At 41.7% G+C, this 17,438-nt stretch overlaps 1 pseudogene; it reads right to left on the bottom strand.

Annotated features, from left to right (window-relative positions):
- Positions 1-9,729: 9,729 nt before the first annotated feature.
- LOC100764258 lies at positions 9,730-11,231 on the bottom strand (annotated as a pseudogene).
- Positions 11,232-17,438: the final 6,207 nt, after the last annotated feature.

Below are 17,438 nucleotides of genomic sequence, written 5' to 3'. Positions count from 1 at the left end.
GAGTGCTTCTCTTCCTGCTTCCTGACTACAGCTGCAATGTGGCCAGCCGCCTCTCATTCCACTCCATTCAGCTGGAGCAGATGGAACGATAGATACTACCTGTTCAGGTTAAACCTAGGGGGAAAGGCTCACTCAGACATTCTGGGATGTGTCTCCTAGGAGATTCCAAATTCAGTATGTCTGATAATGAGCATTAAACAGCAACTGAAATCCTCATTGAAGAATTTTTTTTAAGACAAAAAACATCTTAATGACAACATCATACCAATTTCTTCGCAAATGAGGTATGATTTTGATGTTAGTTTTCTGAGAGTTTGGAGTACTTGAATCTATCCTTTTGTGTAGCATAATTTAAATCTTCTCCAGGGTCATGGTGTGAATTATTTCTTTAAAGATTTAGTTTTATTAGTTTTAAATGTTTGTATGGGTGTGCGCATGTGCATGCACGTGCACACGCATAAACACACGTGCAGCTACCCTTGGAGGCTAGAGGTGTCTAAACCTCCTGGAGGTGAAGTTACAGGCAATTGTGAGTCACCAGACATGGGTGCTGGGGACCAAGGCTTGGGTGCTCTGCAAGAACACTATGCCATCTTAATTGCTGGGCCATCTCTCTAGCTCCTAATGACTTACTTTGTTACATATATAATTTGTAGAATTTAGGGACATGTAAAATAATCATAATAGAGGAATACATAACCTAGAAAAAGTGACAGGAGGAAGATTAAGTGTTTAAAGAGTGTTGTAGAGTTATACGGTTCGGAACAGTAGCCACCAGCCACATGTGCTAAGAATTTAAAATGGGGCCAATATGAACTAAAAAGACTTTGAGTGTGATGTGCACAATAGAGTCAGCATAACTTAGAAAAAGGTATCTGGACCCTCTCTCCTCTTGTTAGAAGTTGTCTCTCCTTCATTAGAGGTCATCTCTACTCCTGCATTCCCAGATGTAGGAGTGCCTCTAGTGCTTTGGGCACCTTGGGAGCAGACTCTTGGCAAGACCTGAATGAGTGTGAACATAGCCAGAGAGGTCATTCAGAAAGATCTAAGAAGGTAATGGATGATAGTACAAATATTTTGTCTTCAAGAAGGAATAAAGAGCAGGTGCCAGGGCAGCCTGCACTTTAAGTGACTCCCCATTCTACAACTGTCCTGTGACTGAAGTCTTCCTGGACTCGTGTAATGTCACATAATCACTGGAAATTATTCCATTTGAAGGAAGTTGTTTTTTCTCAAAAAAGGATGTCATTACATTTAAGCATGCTTAACTCCCCTTTCATGTTCCTATCTGAAAGATAATCTATAGCTTTTGTTCAATTAATGGCAGGTGCAGAGGGCTGCTTTATAAATCATTGTAAAATGGACACATCGAAAAGACAGTGTTTAGCAAGCCATCACCACATGCCAAACAATTATGTCCATTTTACTTATTTGAGAACTAAAGCAAAAAGGGCTGAAGTAATTGGTCCTTTAAGAAGTAGCGAAGTAGCCAGGCGATGGTGGAGTACGCCTTTAGTCCCAGCACTCGGGAGGCAGAGGCAGGCGGATCTCTGTGAGTTCGAGACCAACCTGGTCTACAAGAGCTAGTTCCAGGACAGCCTCCAAAGACACAGAGAAACCCTGTCTCAACCCCCCCCCAAAAAAAAGAAGTAGGGAAGCAATTGCATGGTACACAAATGATTTCTCTTTTTCAATCTTTGAAAGATAGTTTCAGATATGCAAATGTCTTGATTTTATGTTATGTCTGCCATGTAGAAACTCAGAACAAGTTGGCCATTCATCTTGTAGGCTACCTGCCTGCCGCCGAGAAATTCAGTCTATTCAAGTACTGGGAGAAAGCATCAAGGTTCAGTTTGTTGATCTCTGAAAAGGATCACAGCTGCAGGAGCTATAGAGTACTCAGACTACAAAACAGAAACAAGTCTCATGTGATTGCGAGGGTGGTGTCCCCATCATGCTGTGTCCATGTACTGCCATGGAAAAAGAATCTTTATGAGGGTGTGCTCTGTGGCAAACTGCTTACATTCCAAGCATGGGGACCCAATATATACTCCCAGAATCCATGTTAAAAAAAAAAAGCTGTTTGTGCTGGCACTGCTGGGAAGGTACATTTCTGGGGCTCACTGGTCAACTAGTCTAGTCTAAAACTAAATAGCATGCTCCAGGCCAGTGAGAGACTTTGTCTCCAGAAAGAAAAAAAAAAAGGTGATGTGGACAGAACCTGAGGAAGGATGACACCCAAGGTTTAACTTCTGGCCTATGACATGCACAGACATGGATGTTTAAATATAGCTGCACATGCATGTCTACCTCTATGTGTACGTGTGTGTGTGTGTGTGTGTGTGTGTGTGTGTGTGTGTGTGTGTGTGTGTGTGTGTGATTGCCACAATGGCCCAGAATCAAGAAAAGAAGGACTTCACACAATAGTGAGCTTTTCATAGCAGAGCTAGGATGCCTGGACCCCCGTGTTTGAGATAACATTATTGGTTTTACTCATTTATTTTAATTTTATTATTTTAAGTGCATGAGTATTTTCTCTCCATGCATGTATATATGTGCACCACATGCCTGGTACCCAGAGAGGACACAAGAGGGTATTGGAGCTACTGGAACTGGAGTTACAAACAGTTGTGATCCATGTGGGCACTGGAAATCAAACCCTGGTCCTATGGAAGAGCAGCCAGTGTTTAAACCACAGAGGCCGCTCTCCAGTCCCTTATTCCTGGTTTTTAAATAACAGAAATGTACCCAGGCTAGCTTGAGTTCAAAAGTGTGGCTGGAGTGTTCAGAGAGGTATTAGAAGACACATCACCCACCTCGTGGTGTTAGTCAACCACTGTCTAGAGGCGCCAATGTTATTTGCCTATTGCCAACTGAAGGATTTGGTTCCTTTCAAATTGTGATGATACTTTTGTGATGATATCTAGGCATGTGGACTTTTTTGGTGTTTGATATGGACAGGTCAGATTGGGGCAGAACAGAGAATGTCCAGGTCAGGTTGGGCCTAGGGGCTGGATGTGGCTTAGGTGAAATGTAGTTAGGTGGACACTGAGGACTGGGATGTGCTTCCTGGTCCAAGCATGGAGTCTGGGGCAGATATGGGTGTTGGGAAGGGCTTGTGGAATCGGGGCAGGCAGACTCATTCAGCTAGACTCTGGAGAAGGATGTGCAAGGATCTGGCTAGCTGGACAGGTTGGATGCATCATGGGAGGGGCCTGTGTGTCCCAAAGCTCCTATAAATATCCATGGTGCAGATTCTTGTGTAGACATAACTTTTTTACTTCACAGGATAAATACCAATGAGATTGTTGCATCATATAGCAAGAATACATTTAGCTTCATATGAATCACATTCATTTCTATATTAATCAGATTCTGAAATATTTTAGGTGCATTGGGTTGAATAAGATATTAATCTCACCGGGCATTGGTGGTGCACACCTTTAATTCCAGCACTCGGGAGGCAGAGGCAGGCAGATCTCTGTGAGTTCGAGGCCAGCCTGGTCTCCAGAGCGAGTGCCAGGATAGGCTCCAAAGCTACACAGAGAAACCCTGTCTCGAAAAACCAAAAAAAAAAAAAAAAAAAAAAAAGATATTAATCTCTTCTGTTACTGTTTACTCAGGGTTGGCTCCTGGAAAACTTGAAGTTACACATTTATTCTTCTGTTGGAAGAATTCTGTTTTAAAATTAAACTACTGGAGCTTAAACATAATCTTCCACTGACTTGAGGTGTAACCTAAAGCAGTTAACCATATGATATCTTGGTTTTCTTATCTGCTCAGAGGGTGTGATGCTAATATTCAACCTGAATGAAAAGCATTTTTATGTATATATTGATCTTGGCAAGTGCTAGGTGACCACTAACTTAATAGTGAGATAACCAGTCGGATGATCACAGAGTAAGCTCATTCTTAGAGACCACAGATTTGGAAGTGGGATACATACTGCTTAATTTTTATCGTCACCTTGATACAGACTAGAGCCTCCTGGGAAAAGGGACTCTCCATTGAGGAACTGTCTACATTAGATTGGCCTGCGGATATGTCCATGAGGTGTTTTCTCGATTACTAATCAATGGATATGAGGGACCTGCCCACTATGGGTGGTACCGTCCCTATGCCAGATATATAAGAAAGGTAGCTGTGAATGAACCAGTGAGCCAGAGGGTAAGCCAGTAAACACATTCCTTCATAGTTCCTGCCTTGACTTTCCCCAGTAATGGATTTTGATCTAGAAGAGTAAGCCAAAATAAACCTTTTCTTCCTGTAATTGCTTTGGACATACTGTTTTATCTTAGCAATAGGAAGCAAACTAGAACAGAATGTAACTGAAAAAATGGAAGGACTGCTAGAGCCGTTTATTGCCCCCTTCTCTCTTTCTGTCCCTTCTCCACCCTCTGCAGTGAAGATAAAGTAGGATGCTGGTTAATGTTTGGATGTTTCTTCCTCTTGGCCATGCCTATCAGTACAGAGAAAATAAAGAGGGTATTGTAGCAGATATCACATATGGTAAACTTTGCTTGGCAACAAAAATAGACACATCTATGATTTGGGGTTGATTTATGCAATGCAGGGTTGTTGAGGTGTGCATCCCCAGGAAGTATATTCCAGTGGGTATACTCTTAAAAAGGACTTGGGAATGAGGTCTCTCCCCTACTTTCTGTTAGTCTAATGCTGCTGTGAACACTCCTGAACATTCTCTCACCATTGCCATGTCATGCTGCAGATTAGAGACCTCTTATCAGTACTGAGCCACTGAAGGGACCAGGCTGTTCAATCTCGTAAACCAACCCTTCTCAACCTGTGGCTTACAACCCCTTTGGGGTCAAGCAACGCTTTCACAGGCATCACCTAAGACCATCTGCAGATCAGATATTTACATTACAATTTGTACCAGTAGCAAAATTACAGTTATGATGTAGCAAAAAAAAAATTTTATGGTTGGGCTTACCACAACATGATGAACTGTATTAAAGGGTTGTAGCATTAGGAAGGTTGAGAACCACTGTCATAAATCCCCTTTCTTCCTAATTTTCCATGTCTTGGGTATTGTGTTGTAGTCATGAGAACTAACATAACATTTACAAAGGAAGGGTGGCGACTATTAGCTGTCCTCAGTCCTTCTTTCTCAGCATTATTGAGGATGCAGAAACAAAAAACCTTGAGGTAACGCATTCCTATTTTAAAGAGACTGCTGTTAGTTTTGGGGTGATCTCAAACACCAACCAAAATCCTGAACATATAGTTTTCCCATCACTTTTCTTTTGGGACAATTGGAAATACTTTGCTACCCATAAATTTGTGGGAAGAATTGAGGGAAGGGGCTGGAGAGGTGGCTCAGAGGTTAAGAGCACTTGCTGCTCTTTCAGAGGACATGGGTTCCCCAGCACCCACATGCTTCCAGGGAATCTGATGCACTCTTTTGGCCTCCATAGGTGCCTGCACACATGTGGTGCACATATAGATAGCCAGGCACACATATACATTAATATTTTTAAATAATCGAATGAAATATTGTACCCCTGGTATTAGTGTGTATGAATATTAATGTGTAATATTATGAGGGAGTAACAAAGAGAAGAGTTATAGATTTGATTCGCCATGTCAAAAAGAGAGTCACTGTGAGCCATGTCAAAATTGGAATCATTAAAATGTAATCAAATTTGGAGGAAGCAATTCTAAGAAGAAATTAATGTGGGTAGCTGTGCTAATTTAAAATGTGAAACACTTCAGGATTTGAGAACCATGAATAATTTGGAACTCTTTTTTATTTCTTATGTATCCATGAAATGGTGATGCCTGAAAATACATTTTCAAGAGTCAGAACTTAAAATTTATGCAAATCCTAAGACCTGAGATATGGAGAAAGAAAATTAGTTATTTACTTATGGATAAAATGTGACAGTCATTATAGAATGGGTGAATGAGTAGTGAATTAATTAGAAGGCAAAGGAAAGAAAATAAAGCAATACTGGAACCTATTAGGAAAGAGCTTACACTGTAATTGTACCTAACTGTGTAGTCAGAGTGGCTATTCTGCCTTCAAAAAAACCCCATCCCTGACAGATCTTGGTTCCCTCAGACCATTGATTGTTTTAGAAATAGACATGTGATGAGTTAGGACAATGAGATCTAAGGCTTTGGAGCTAAGCTCTACAGAGACGTGGAGACTGAGTCATACTGACAGCAGGATCCTAGTGATGAGACCTGTGGGTTTATTGTTGAGGACCTTGAACTTGCCTTGGTTCTTCAACAATATTCAGCTAATGCCCTGTGGTAAGTACTATGCCAGGCTAATATCTCTCTATACCCTTCACACACGCCTATTGGGCTCAAGCTAGCCTGATTTAGTTTCTGATTTTAAAACCAAAAGTAACATTTAGAACTCCTGATTCTAGTTCAAAGAGCTCAGCATTGTGGGAAGTCCTTCTTTTTTTGTCCTGAATCAGCATGGTAGTAGCTACTGGTTGAGCCCCATCTTCTCTTGTACCTAAGTGTACTGGCTGGTTCTATATGTCAACTTGACACAAGCTAGAGTCATCAGAGGAAGAAGCCTCAGCTGAAGAAATGCCTCCTTGAGATCCAGCTGCAAGGTATTTTCTCATTTAGTGATCAATGGGGAAGATCTCTGATGGAGAATGGCCTTCTGAATGCTGTAAATAAATGTGTCTCTTACTGGTTGATGAATAAAGATGTTTCTGCCAATGGAGAGGCAGGAAGTATAAGTGGGGCTACCAGACTAGGAGGAAGCTGGGAAGAGGAACTCAGAGAATGAGTTGCCAGAGAAACACCATGTAGCTGCCAAGCAAGAGGTCGGGATATCACTAGGTAAGCCAAAACTGTGGCAATAACAGATTAATAGAAATGGGTTAGTAATTAAGAAAGAGATAGTCAAAAAAGAAGCCCAAGTCATTGGCCAAACAGTTTCTAATTAATATAAAGCCTCTGTGTATTTATTTGTTACTAAATTGCTGTGGGACCAGATGGGACAGAAACTTACATCTACAGGGCCCAGCCCATGGTAGGTGGTCCCATCCCTGGGCTGCTGGTCCTGGGTTCTATAAGAAGGTGGCTTGATCAAGACAGGGGACACAAGCCAGTAAGCAGCTCCCCCTCCATGGCCTCTGCATCAGCTCCTGCCTTCGGGATCCTGTCCTGACTTCCTTCAGTGATGAATAGTAATGGTGACGTGTAAGCCAAATGAACCCTTTTCTCCCCAACTTTTGCTTTTTGGTCATGGTGTCTTGTTGCAGCAATAGAAACCCTAATTAAGACACCAAGACAGAAAGGTAGCAACAAAAAAGATCAAAATGGTCATTGGATTCAGTCAGCTCTAGGCTCCAACTGGTTATGTAAAGTAGGGAGAAAAAGGCAGGGCGTGCTGGCATACTCCTATAATTCTAGCACAGAAGGGGCTGAGCCAGGCATATCTCCAGCTGGAAGCAGAACCTTGTTTCTACAACAAAAACCATGGGAAGTGCACACAGTGTCAGTGCATTCTCTAAAGAGGACCAAACAGATTAAGGAGGTCCAATTAACCATGCTTCTTGACAACAGCATGACTAAGGAAATGAGAAATATTGTATAATGCCATGTTAATCAAAGTATGTCCACCAAACAGTGCCACTAATATTGAATTGGGAAAGTTTGCAAAACACCAGGATATTCTGGTATCATTGGAAATATGCCAGGAATGGTAAAAAGTGAATAAGGCAAAAGATGTTGTTGTTTGGTTTTATTTTTTGGAAAAGTCACCAGAGCTTGGGCTCCCCAATGCCTTGGTGAGGGAGGTTGTTTTGTTCTGTTTGATATAGGGTCTCACATAACCCAGATGGTCTTAAGTTTACTACGCAGCTGAAGCCGACATTGAATCCTTGGTCTTCCTGTCTTACTGCCCAAGGGCTGGGAGTATAGGCACATGTCACTACACTGGCCTCAGAGCTTGTTTTTATTTAAAATAAAAATTCACTTGGGCTGGAGTGATGGCTCAGCTGTTAAAGGTTGGGCTCAAAAACCAAAAAGTTAAAAAAAAAAACCTTACTTTACACACATACACAAACCCTAGTATACTATTTACAAAATAGCAAGATAAATGTTACCACATTGATATTATCATTAAAATGCTAAGTGCTAAGTGTAAATTCTCTGAGGTGTTTGTCAGTATGTAGTTTATTTTAATAGGAAGTTTACTTCTATACTACATGATTCTTGCATGTTTTCTCTACTTAGCAAGTGAAAGTTTGCTGGAAGTGTTATCAGAAGCTAGCCCATGATCATAGATTGTTATCTGAGAACTAATTAAACCACCATGGCTCTAAAAGACACGGCTTTTTTTTTAAAAAAAAAAAATCTTTTTGTTATGTAGTAAGTTCACTTTAACAAGCAGGGTAGATGACATCAGGGGAAATTGATTTTTTTCAAGGTCAGGAGGATAATTTTAGACAAAACTGCTTCTAGACATTTCATGTTCTTTGAAAATAAACACATTGTTAAACATCTCTTGTAGATGATATGAATAGAGCAATTGATAGCTTATCCATTACACAGGCTGACTGGTGATCAAACTTGCTTGTCATGTTGTGAATGCTTAGACTAGAAGTGTCTAGACATTTCATCAATATTTACTGAAGCATGGGAGACATTAATTTATCCACTTATGAGTCACTGCAGATAGGAAAAACAAATAAATTAAATTGCTCTCATAATGGGAAATACTGCCACATCATAACAATTTGATGTTCACGATCTCCAATTGGTTGTTGATTAGGCACTGATTTATTATGCTAAAATTCATCTTGGCTTCATTAGTCTAGAATTTATGGGTAGGGATATCTGAAATGATTACTCCCATGACTAGGAAGACAAGATCTCCAGGGCACATGGTTTTAGATGTAAACAAGATCACATATTTTACTGTTCATACTCATACTGTACATGGGAAATAGCCTGGCAACCCATCAGAGGGTACCAGGCAGCATCTAGACTCCAACCACAGGGGAATTTCTACTCTTCTTACCCACTGCTTTATGACAAGTTTTTATTTGTGTCAAATTACAGAGTTCCACAAGCAAGTGCCAGATTATGATTCTGATATTGTAATATAATGGAAAATTGCTTGATTATCCAAAGTTCTCCATTTCTGAATGCACATTGTGAAGTATATTTGAAATCATTTGGCACGACAAACACTTCTGTATCTCACTTGACCAATCATCAGGTCAAGTAATATATGATGAAAATTATGTATTTTGTAACTTATCATTATCTAACTTATATATATCTAACTTATCTAACTTACACTTATTTAACAATGTGTGTGTACACACCTGTAGATTAAATATATTTATATAAAAGGCTAAAGATTGATGCATTATGCTTAATCCCTTTAAAAAGTCTTATCTTAAACTGCCCCTGCACTTACAGCAGAAATATAAAAAAATTGACCAGTTTACTAAATACAGATGAATTCACAGAGGAGTCAGAAATTAAATAAAAATTTCTATTGAAATGTTATATTCCTGGTTGACATTTAAGAGACACTAACAAACTAGAAATAAACATATTTTTATAGACTTTGGGGAGACCAAAAATTCTGGGAGCAGTTCTGTGCCCTCTAAACTAAGTGAGGAAAGATGGCAGATCATTTTCTTCTCTCCGAATGTGGGAAGTGTCAGGAAGCAAGCACCCCACTGCAAGGTCTCTGTTCCCCAGCCCGGGTGTTCTGTTCTTTCACCAGCAGAGGCCTGGCTTCTCAGAAAGCATACAGCCAGTCATCTGTGATGCTTGCTGCATAGCGCCCAGCACAGATGCATTGTTCTGTCAGGGGCTTGTCAGAGAACAGCTGAGAGAGAAAACCCCCAACAAATACACCTCCAGCTCTATCCATGTCAACACTTTCTTTCTGGTTTTAAGTCAAGACAGCAAAAGCAGTGAGTTTGTGTAACCATTCTAGTGCTGTATCTGCCATGGGTGAAGGTCACAATTCGATGACTCTGAGTTCACCTTTGGAAGAGCTTGTGTCTCTATCTCTTTAAAGACTGCACTCTCAAACCATGGCTGTCTAGAAAAACTGGAACCTTCCATTTTGTAGCATGAAAAATAAAAGACCCAGAGACTGATATTGGGGTTCAAACTTCAAGCTGAAGACCAGAAAGCAAAGCAGCCAGCCACTAGCTCTTACCTTTCTCTCAGCTCAGACCAAACTGCTCTCTACTTCACTGCTCCTCAGATTCACTTAAACTGCTGTGCTGTTCTCAATGTGGCTAGAGACTCCCAAGGCTGACTACTGAAGACCCTGCTCCTATCTTTTATACCTCTCTATGGCTGGGATTAAAGGTGTGAGCTCTGTTACTCTTTTAGATTTATCCAATCTCATATATGCCTGAGTGGCCTTGAACTCAGAGAGATCCATCTGTTTTTGTCTCCTGAGTCCAGATTAAAGGTGTGTACCACCACTGTCTGATCTCTATAGCTTGAGACTAACTTTGCTTTCTGAATCCCCAGGAAAGCTTTAATAAATCATAAATAATATAGCACCACACCATTTCATTTCCATAAGGGTTAAGCACATGAGGTCAAACTTCTATCAAGAATTCCATGCAGGCCTCTACCTGGTGTGGTTAGAGTGGAGAGCCTGTTGCTCTTGCAAACGTAATAAGCCACCTTCAACACCGTCTTTGGGAAGATTACAAGAAAAAAAAAAAGAGCCTGCTGTCTAATAAACTCTTGCTTGTTCTACCAAAACCCAGATTTTCCCCAAATCCACATGCTTTTCATTTTGATAACAATTTGGAGTAGTAAGATTAGCTATAAGGGACCTGTTGCCACCAGTGACTTGTCCAGCCCAACTTCCTGATGGCTGCTCCTTCTCACAGTATAGAGCATCCACAGGGGTCCTGGTGGCTTTCCTCTTGAGGATTCCCACTAATCCATCCTTCCAGTGCAGTCAATGAACGTCGGTGCTGTGTGTCTGGTGAGTCACCCACCACATCCACTTTCAAGCCACCAGCATGATATTCAACTTTAAATTTTATTTTTACAAGTTCATCAAAAAAAGTTCCTTGTGCTCACATTCAGCCAAGATTTTGTCATTTGGTTTTAGAGAATATGTGTCAAGGAAATCTTTGCCCACTATGGCTGAGACATCAAGAAAAGAGCTCCCTATCCCAAAGAGGATATTTTCACTCCACTTTCAACACTTTGGGCTTTGGCTCCTTTTCAGTTGCTACCATCTTTGCTTCTTTTCTTTCTTCCCTTCCTTCTTCCTTCCTTCCTTCCTTCCTTCCTTCCTTCCTTCCTTCCTTCTTTCTTTTCTTTTTTTGGTTTTTGAAGACAGGGTTTCTTTGTGTAGCTTTGGAGCCTGTCCTGGAACTCGCTCTGTAGTTCAGGCTGGCCTCGAACTCACTGAGATCCACTTGCCTCTGCCTCCTGAGTGCTGGAATCAAAGGTGTGCGCCACTACCACCGGGCTTGCTTCTTTTCTTGATACAAAATACAACAGTGGTATTGAGTGAGTCTAGATCTTCTACTCTGCAATCATTTTAACATTGAAATTTTCATTTCATTTATATATACACACATACACCTTGAAATGTTCAGCCAGAAACGTGAATCTACTTTTTATAATGACTAAGTATTTTTCTTGTTATCTAGAAAAAATGCATTTCTTTAGAATATGTACAATAAAATGTTTTTCCTCTCTTGTTGGTATCTTTTGACCCTATATTTGCATATGTGTTTATATACTAGAATTAGATATGTTTCATTTTCATTTTTGAAATCTTGTTTGCAAAGTTGATCCTTTCTTGATACCAGAAAATTTCCTTTGTGGATATGGAACTTTCCCTTAATGGTAAGACGTTCTTACCATGCCAGTTTTGGCAAACAATGCTACTTACACTGCATACCTATGTTCCTTTTGAGAGTTTTGGACTAGGGACATGTGGTAGTCAGTGGGACTTGTATCACCTATGTCTCAGTTGCAATAAACATCATAACCAAAAGCAACTTGGGTAGGAAGGGGTCGTTTGTTTTATACTTCCATGTGAAGTGCATCATTCAGGGAAAACAGGACTGGAAACTCAAGCAAGACCCTTGAGGCAAGAACCAAAGCAGAGAGCATCGAGGAATGATGCTTACTAACTTGCTCTTGCTCTCCGTGGCTTGTTCAGTTTTCTTTTCTTTCTTTCTTTCTTTCTTTCTTTCTTTCTTTCTTTCTTTCTTTCTTTCTCTTCTTTCTTTCTTTCTTTCTTTCTTCCTTCCTTCCTTCCTTCCTTCCTTCCTTCCTTCCTTCCTTTTTTTTTTTTTTTTTTTGTTTTTTGAGACAGGGTTTCTCTGTGGCTTTGGAGGCTGTCCTGGAACTAGCTCTTATAGACCAGGCTGGTCTTGAACTCACAGAAATCCTCTGCCTCTGCCTCTGCCTCTGCCTCCTGAGTACTGGGATTAAAGGCAGGGGCCACCAATACCTGGTCAGTTTGCTTTTTTATATACCCCAGAACCACCTGTTCAGGGGTGGCACTGCACACAGTGGACTGGGCCCTCTCATATCAATTATCAACCAAGAAAATGCCCTACAAACTTGTTTACAGGCCAGTGTGATGGAGGAGGCATTTTCTCATTTGAGGTTCCTATTCTTAGAAAACTCAAACTTGCATCAAGTTGGCAAAAACAAACAAACAAAAAAACTTCACAGGATTACCTACTCTTCCCCAAGCCCTCTGGGCAGGAGTCTCTAACAAACTTCCCCGTAGACACACCCTGTACCTGTTGCAATTAGGAGACAAGAACTTCCTGGATGGCTCCACTGGCATTGTCTTGGCCTAAACAGGAGATGCTCCCCACAGACTCTCTGCTAAGTGTCTAGTCCCTAGGTGGCAGTTTTATTTTGGGGGGTTCTGGAAACTTTTAAAAGTGGAAGGAAACCTGGCTGGAGCAAAGCACTGGAGATGTATGCCTTTTGAGGTTATACCTGCTAACTTGTACGGGTCTATCTGCTTCTTCACTGAGGAGCTTCTGCTACATGCTCTCTGCCACAGTGCTTTGCCCTGCCATTGGCCCCAGGTCAACAGGGCTAAAGACTACAGGTGGAAACCTATGAAACTGTAGGTCCACAGAAATCCTTCCTCCCTTAGCTTGTTTATGTCTGGTACTTTGTCACAGTGATGAGGAAAACAACTAACTTAGAGTCTTGGGCTTGGTCACCTTGTATTTCATGAATATTTTACTTTCACTGATTCTATTTGTAACTTTTTACTGGAATAAATATTATACATGAATGTATGCTGAGTCTAAGAGAGTTCTGAGGGAACAATTCAACATGAAAGTGTTCTTGGAACTGTGGCACACAGTCCTACTCCAGTCATCATAGAAGTCCTGTTCCTGTGTATGTATGTATTAACAGAGGAAGGCTAGCCTATATATAGGATACTTGATATAGGATATTTGGACACTTGATCCCACTGGGCTGGGCTGTATAGGAAGTGCATCCTTCATGGAGAAAGTACATCATTTGGGGAGGGCTTGGAGGGTTTTTAGCTTTGAACCACTTTCTATCCTTTCTCTGTCTGCTTCCTGTGTCTGAATGAAAAATGTGATCAGCCTACTCCTTGCTTCTCCTGTCACGATTTTCTATTGTAATGCCTACCCTGCCATGATGAATTACCAAATGGCTTCCAAAGTACTCTAACAAGAAAGAGGATAGGTCTGGTGCCCCCATGGCCCAGGCTGGCAGAAGGCAGGTGGAAGACAGCCACAGGCTTTGGCAGATGGGTACCGCTACAGTGAACATATATGTGGTGGAGAAATGGGAGAGAATTGGAGTGGTTCATGCAATGTGGAGAGAAGTGGAACTAACCATGATGTTGGTGAGGAACAGTCCAATATGGGTGGCCTACTCTGCACCTGCGGCCATGTGATGTCCAAGCCTGTTTTGCCACTGAGGGCCATGTCTGGGTCTTTGGCCCTCCTGCAGCAGGGGTCTGTGTTGATGTCAGAGACCGTGTTACCACAGAAGGCTATACAGATGCATGGGGGTCTGGGCCACCACCTGAGGCCTTGCTACCTCCAGGGTCATACTAATTTGAGTGGCCTGCGCTGACATCCCAGGTCATGGTGACATCCAGGCCCAAGCTGAAGCCAATTGCCATGTCTGGGTCCAGGACGGCACTGCAGCCAAAGTCTGTGATGGTATCCATGACCAGTGTTACTACCAAAAGTCATGGGGATGCCTGGGATCTGGGCTGCCACCTGAGGCCATGTTGGTGGACCATCCAAGGGCCATGCTGCCATGGGGACAATACTGATTGAGTGGTCTGTACTGCTACCCAGGGCCATGGTGATGTCCAGGCCTGATTTGCAGCCAAGGCCCATGACTGGGTCTGTGGTCCTACCACAACTGGGGTCTGTATTAATGTCTGTGGCCCTTTTTACCACTGGGGGAGGCATTGAAGAGCTAGCCCCAGTTTCCTGGACACTGGAGACCTGGGCCTGTCCCTTGTCAGCTGCCTTAGCAGGAGAACAGCCCACCCCTCTCCTGGGAGAACTGGCCCCAGTGGCATGGGTGTAGGAGAGCTGGCCCCAACTGTTGATGGCACTGGAAGAACTGTCCCCCACTCACCTCAACAGGAAAGATGACCCTGATCCTTACTTGAGGGGGTGGTCCTGGTAGAGACCCAAGCCCATACCCAAGGTTTTGAGTTAGCCCACCCCAACATCTATCCCATCTATGACCTGCTGGCACATGTGAAGGGACTGGTCCTGTGGAACCATAGCTGCCAGGACCCAGGCAACAGAAGGATTTTGATGTTTTGGTGAGGGCCCAGTATTGATGGTATACCAGAAGCCAGAGGCCTTGAATCAAACCAACCATTCATTGCAATGAACATTTGTGAGTACAGCTGTTTGGTCAAGAGGGTATACTGTGTGACATACTGCAGCTTGCCACTACAACAAATGAATATGTGACAGAGAGGCAGAAAAGATGGGCCTGAAGTATGTTCTTTAAAATTATTATTATTTTTTAATTTTCTTTTTTTGGGGAGGCTACAAGGGTGTTGTTGGAACCTGGTATGCTGACCCCGCCCCCTGACAATGAGTGGGACACACATAAGGCATACAGGCAGATACTTAGGCAGCTCAAAAGGGCCCTGTGTTGCGTGGCCACGTCATGGCTATGTCACATGTTACTGGGCTGCATAAGGACTCAGTATGCATGTGCAAGTTTACCCTTTTAAGTGTGTACCTCCACATTCTCTCTCTTTGCTAGCTCTCTCCCTTCATCTCTCCTCTCTCCTCTCTCTCTCTCTCTCTCTCTCTCTCTCTCTCTCTCTCTCTCTCTCTCTGTTTCCGGTGGTCGACCACTAATTCTCTTCTCCCACTCTCGTGCTCTCTTACAGCCTCTCTCTCTCTTACATTCCTGTCTCTTACCCTCCATCCGTCTCTCCCTCTTATGCTCTCACTCTCCTGCCCGGCAATAAAACTCTATGGTTAATGTACTCCACGGTTCGTGTTCCATCGCGCCGGGTTCCATCTCGCGGTTTCTTTTCTACTTTTTAAACTTTTACAGAACAACAACAGGTGGAGGGCAGACATGGAAGGACTGGGAAATGAGTGGGACTAGGGTACATGATGTGAAATCCCCAAAGAATAAAATAATAATACAATAAAAGAATCATGTTGATTAAAAAAAAAAAAAAGAGAGGCGACAAAGAGAAACCTGAACATTGGAAGGGAAGAAAAACAATGAAAAGAGCAAAACACGAGTAAAAACAATATGACTTCTGCGGAAATTTCTAAATTTTGTTTGGTGATAGAAGCAAAAATCACAACATTGTTCCATATGGTTACTGATGCACATAAAAGAGACAGTTACAATGGCTATAAACTGGGGAGTGGGCTGGAGAGGTGGCTCAGAGGTTAAGAGCACTGGCAGCTCTTCCAGAGGTCCTGAGTTCAATTCCTAGCAACCACATGGTGACTCACAAACCATGTATAATGAGATCTGGTGCCCTCTTCTGGCCTGCAGACATACAAGAAGGCAGAACACTATATACATAATAAATAAATAAACTGGGGAGAGTAAAAAAAACTTAAAGCGAACTCAGGTTCTCAGGTTTCATTTGAATCAGTGTAATCTTGTCACTATGATGTGTCATGTACAGGAAACATTACAGTAGCAGCTGCAAAAATGTACACAAGCTTGGCGGTGGTGACACACACCTTTAATCCTAGAACTTTGGAGTCAGAGGCAGGCAGATCTCAGTGAGTTCAAAGCCAGCCTAGTCTACAGAGCTAATTCTAGGATAGCCAAGGCTCAGCAAAGAAACCCTGTCTTGGAAAACAAAACAAAAAACCAGCCAACCAAACAAAAACAAAAAACCCAAAACAAACAAACAAAAAAAAACATACACTAGAAAATGTATGCCAAGACTCAAATGCTACATGCACAAATCACAATGAAATTCCAAACAATATTTAAATAAACAACAGAAAGATAAGAGAAAAAACAGGAACAACAGAGGCCAAAAAAGAATGTGAGCAATTGAGCTTTAACACACAATAATCACATCCAATTGTTCTACTTCATTTCGAAAAGCCACACAACTGGAAATAACCAAAATTTCCAATGAAGAATGGTTACATTGTGATAAATCTATACCAGGGATTTACACTCAGTCATAAAAGAAAGTACTGGTTCCAAGGCCTTACATGGAATAAAAAGGCCATTTTGTGTGTATTATCCACCAGAGAAGACTACCGGAACATGGTTTGAAGCCAGTAGTCTGAACCTACTGAAGTTTATAGTCCTTTCTCAGGGTGAGCACTTAAGTATATATATAAAAAAACCACATCCTGTGTTGACACACTTTAGTTAGCAAGAACTGTTATCCAGAAGCAGAACTGTGAAAGACAAAAAGCAAAGTTAGTACATTTAGAGACTTTGCCAGAACAATGGACTCTGATAGATTAGGTCTCTGTTTTTGTTTCGGTAGGTGGTACTGTCTATACATGCTTAGACTTATGGCCTGAATAGTACTTCCATCATGGTGTCAATTGTGTTAAGGTCTGGGACCCTGCTACAATTTTAGAGGGCTTATATTGTATGCTTTCATTGTCTGAACATCTGGCTGGGGATTCAGAGGAATAGGGGTGGTTTCAAGAGTAACAGATTAGCACAGGTGACATGTATGATGATGGGACAGTTCTGGGTCTTGACTCAAGTTGTGACTATATACCTACATAGGATAAAGGGATAGAAAACTATATGCACAACCAATGAACTACACGTAGAGAGAGAAGATGTAATTACTAAGACAAAAGAGTAAGGAATGCACTTGACCTTTTTTTGCAACTCTTGAGAATCTATTATTATGTTTGTTTTTAAAATGTACACAAATATGATGGCACATGCCTGTAATTGCAGCACTTAGGAGGTGAGGGTAA

The sequence above is a fragment of the Cricetulus griseus genome, chromosome 7 (assembly GCF_003668045.3).
Source record: "Cricetulus griseus strain 17A/GY chromosome 7, alternate assembly CriGri-PICRH-1.0, whole genome shotgun sequence".
Lineage (NCBI taxonomy): Eukaryota > Metazoa > Chordata > Mammalia > Rodentia > Cricetidae > Cricetulus > Cricetulus griseus.
This window is presented reverse-complemented; position numbering and strand designations above follow the sequence as displayed.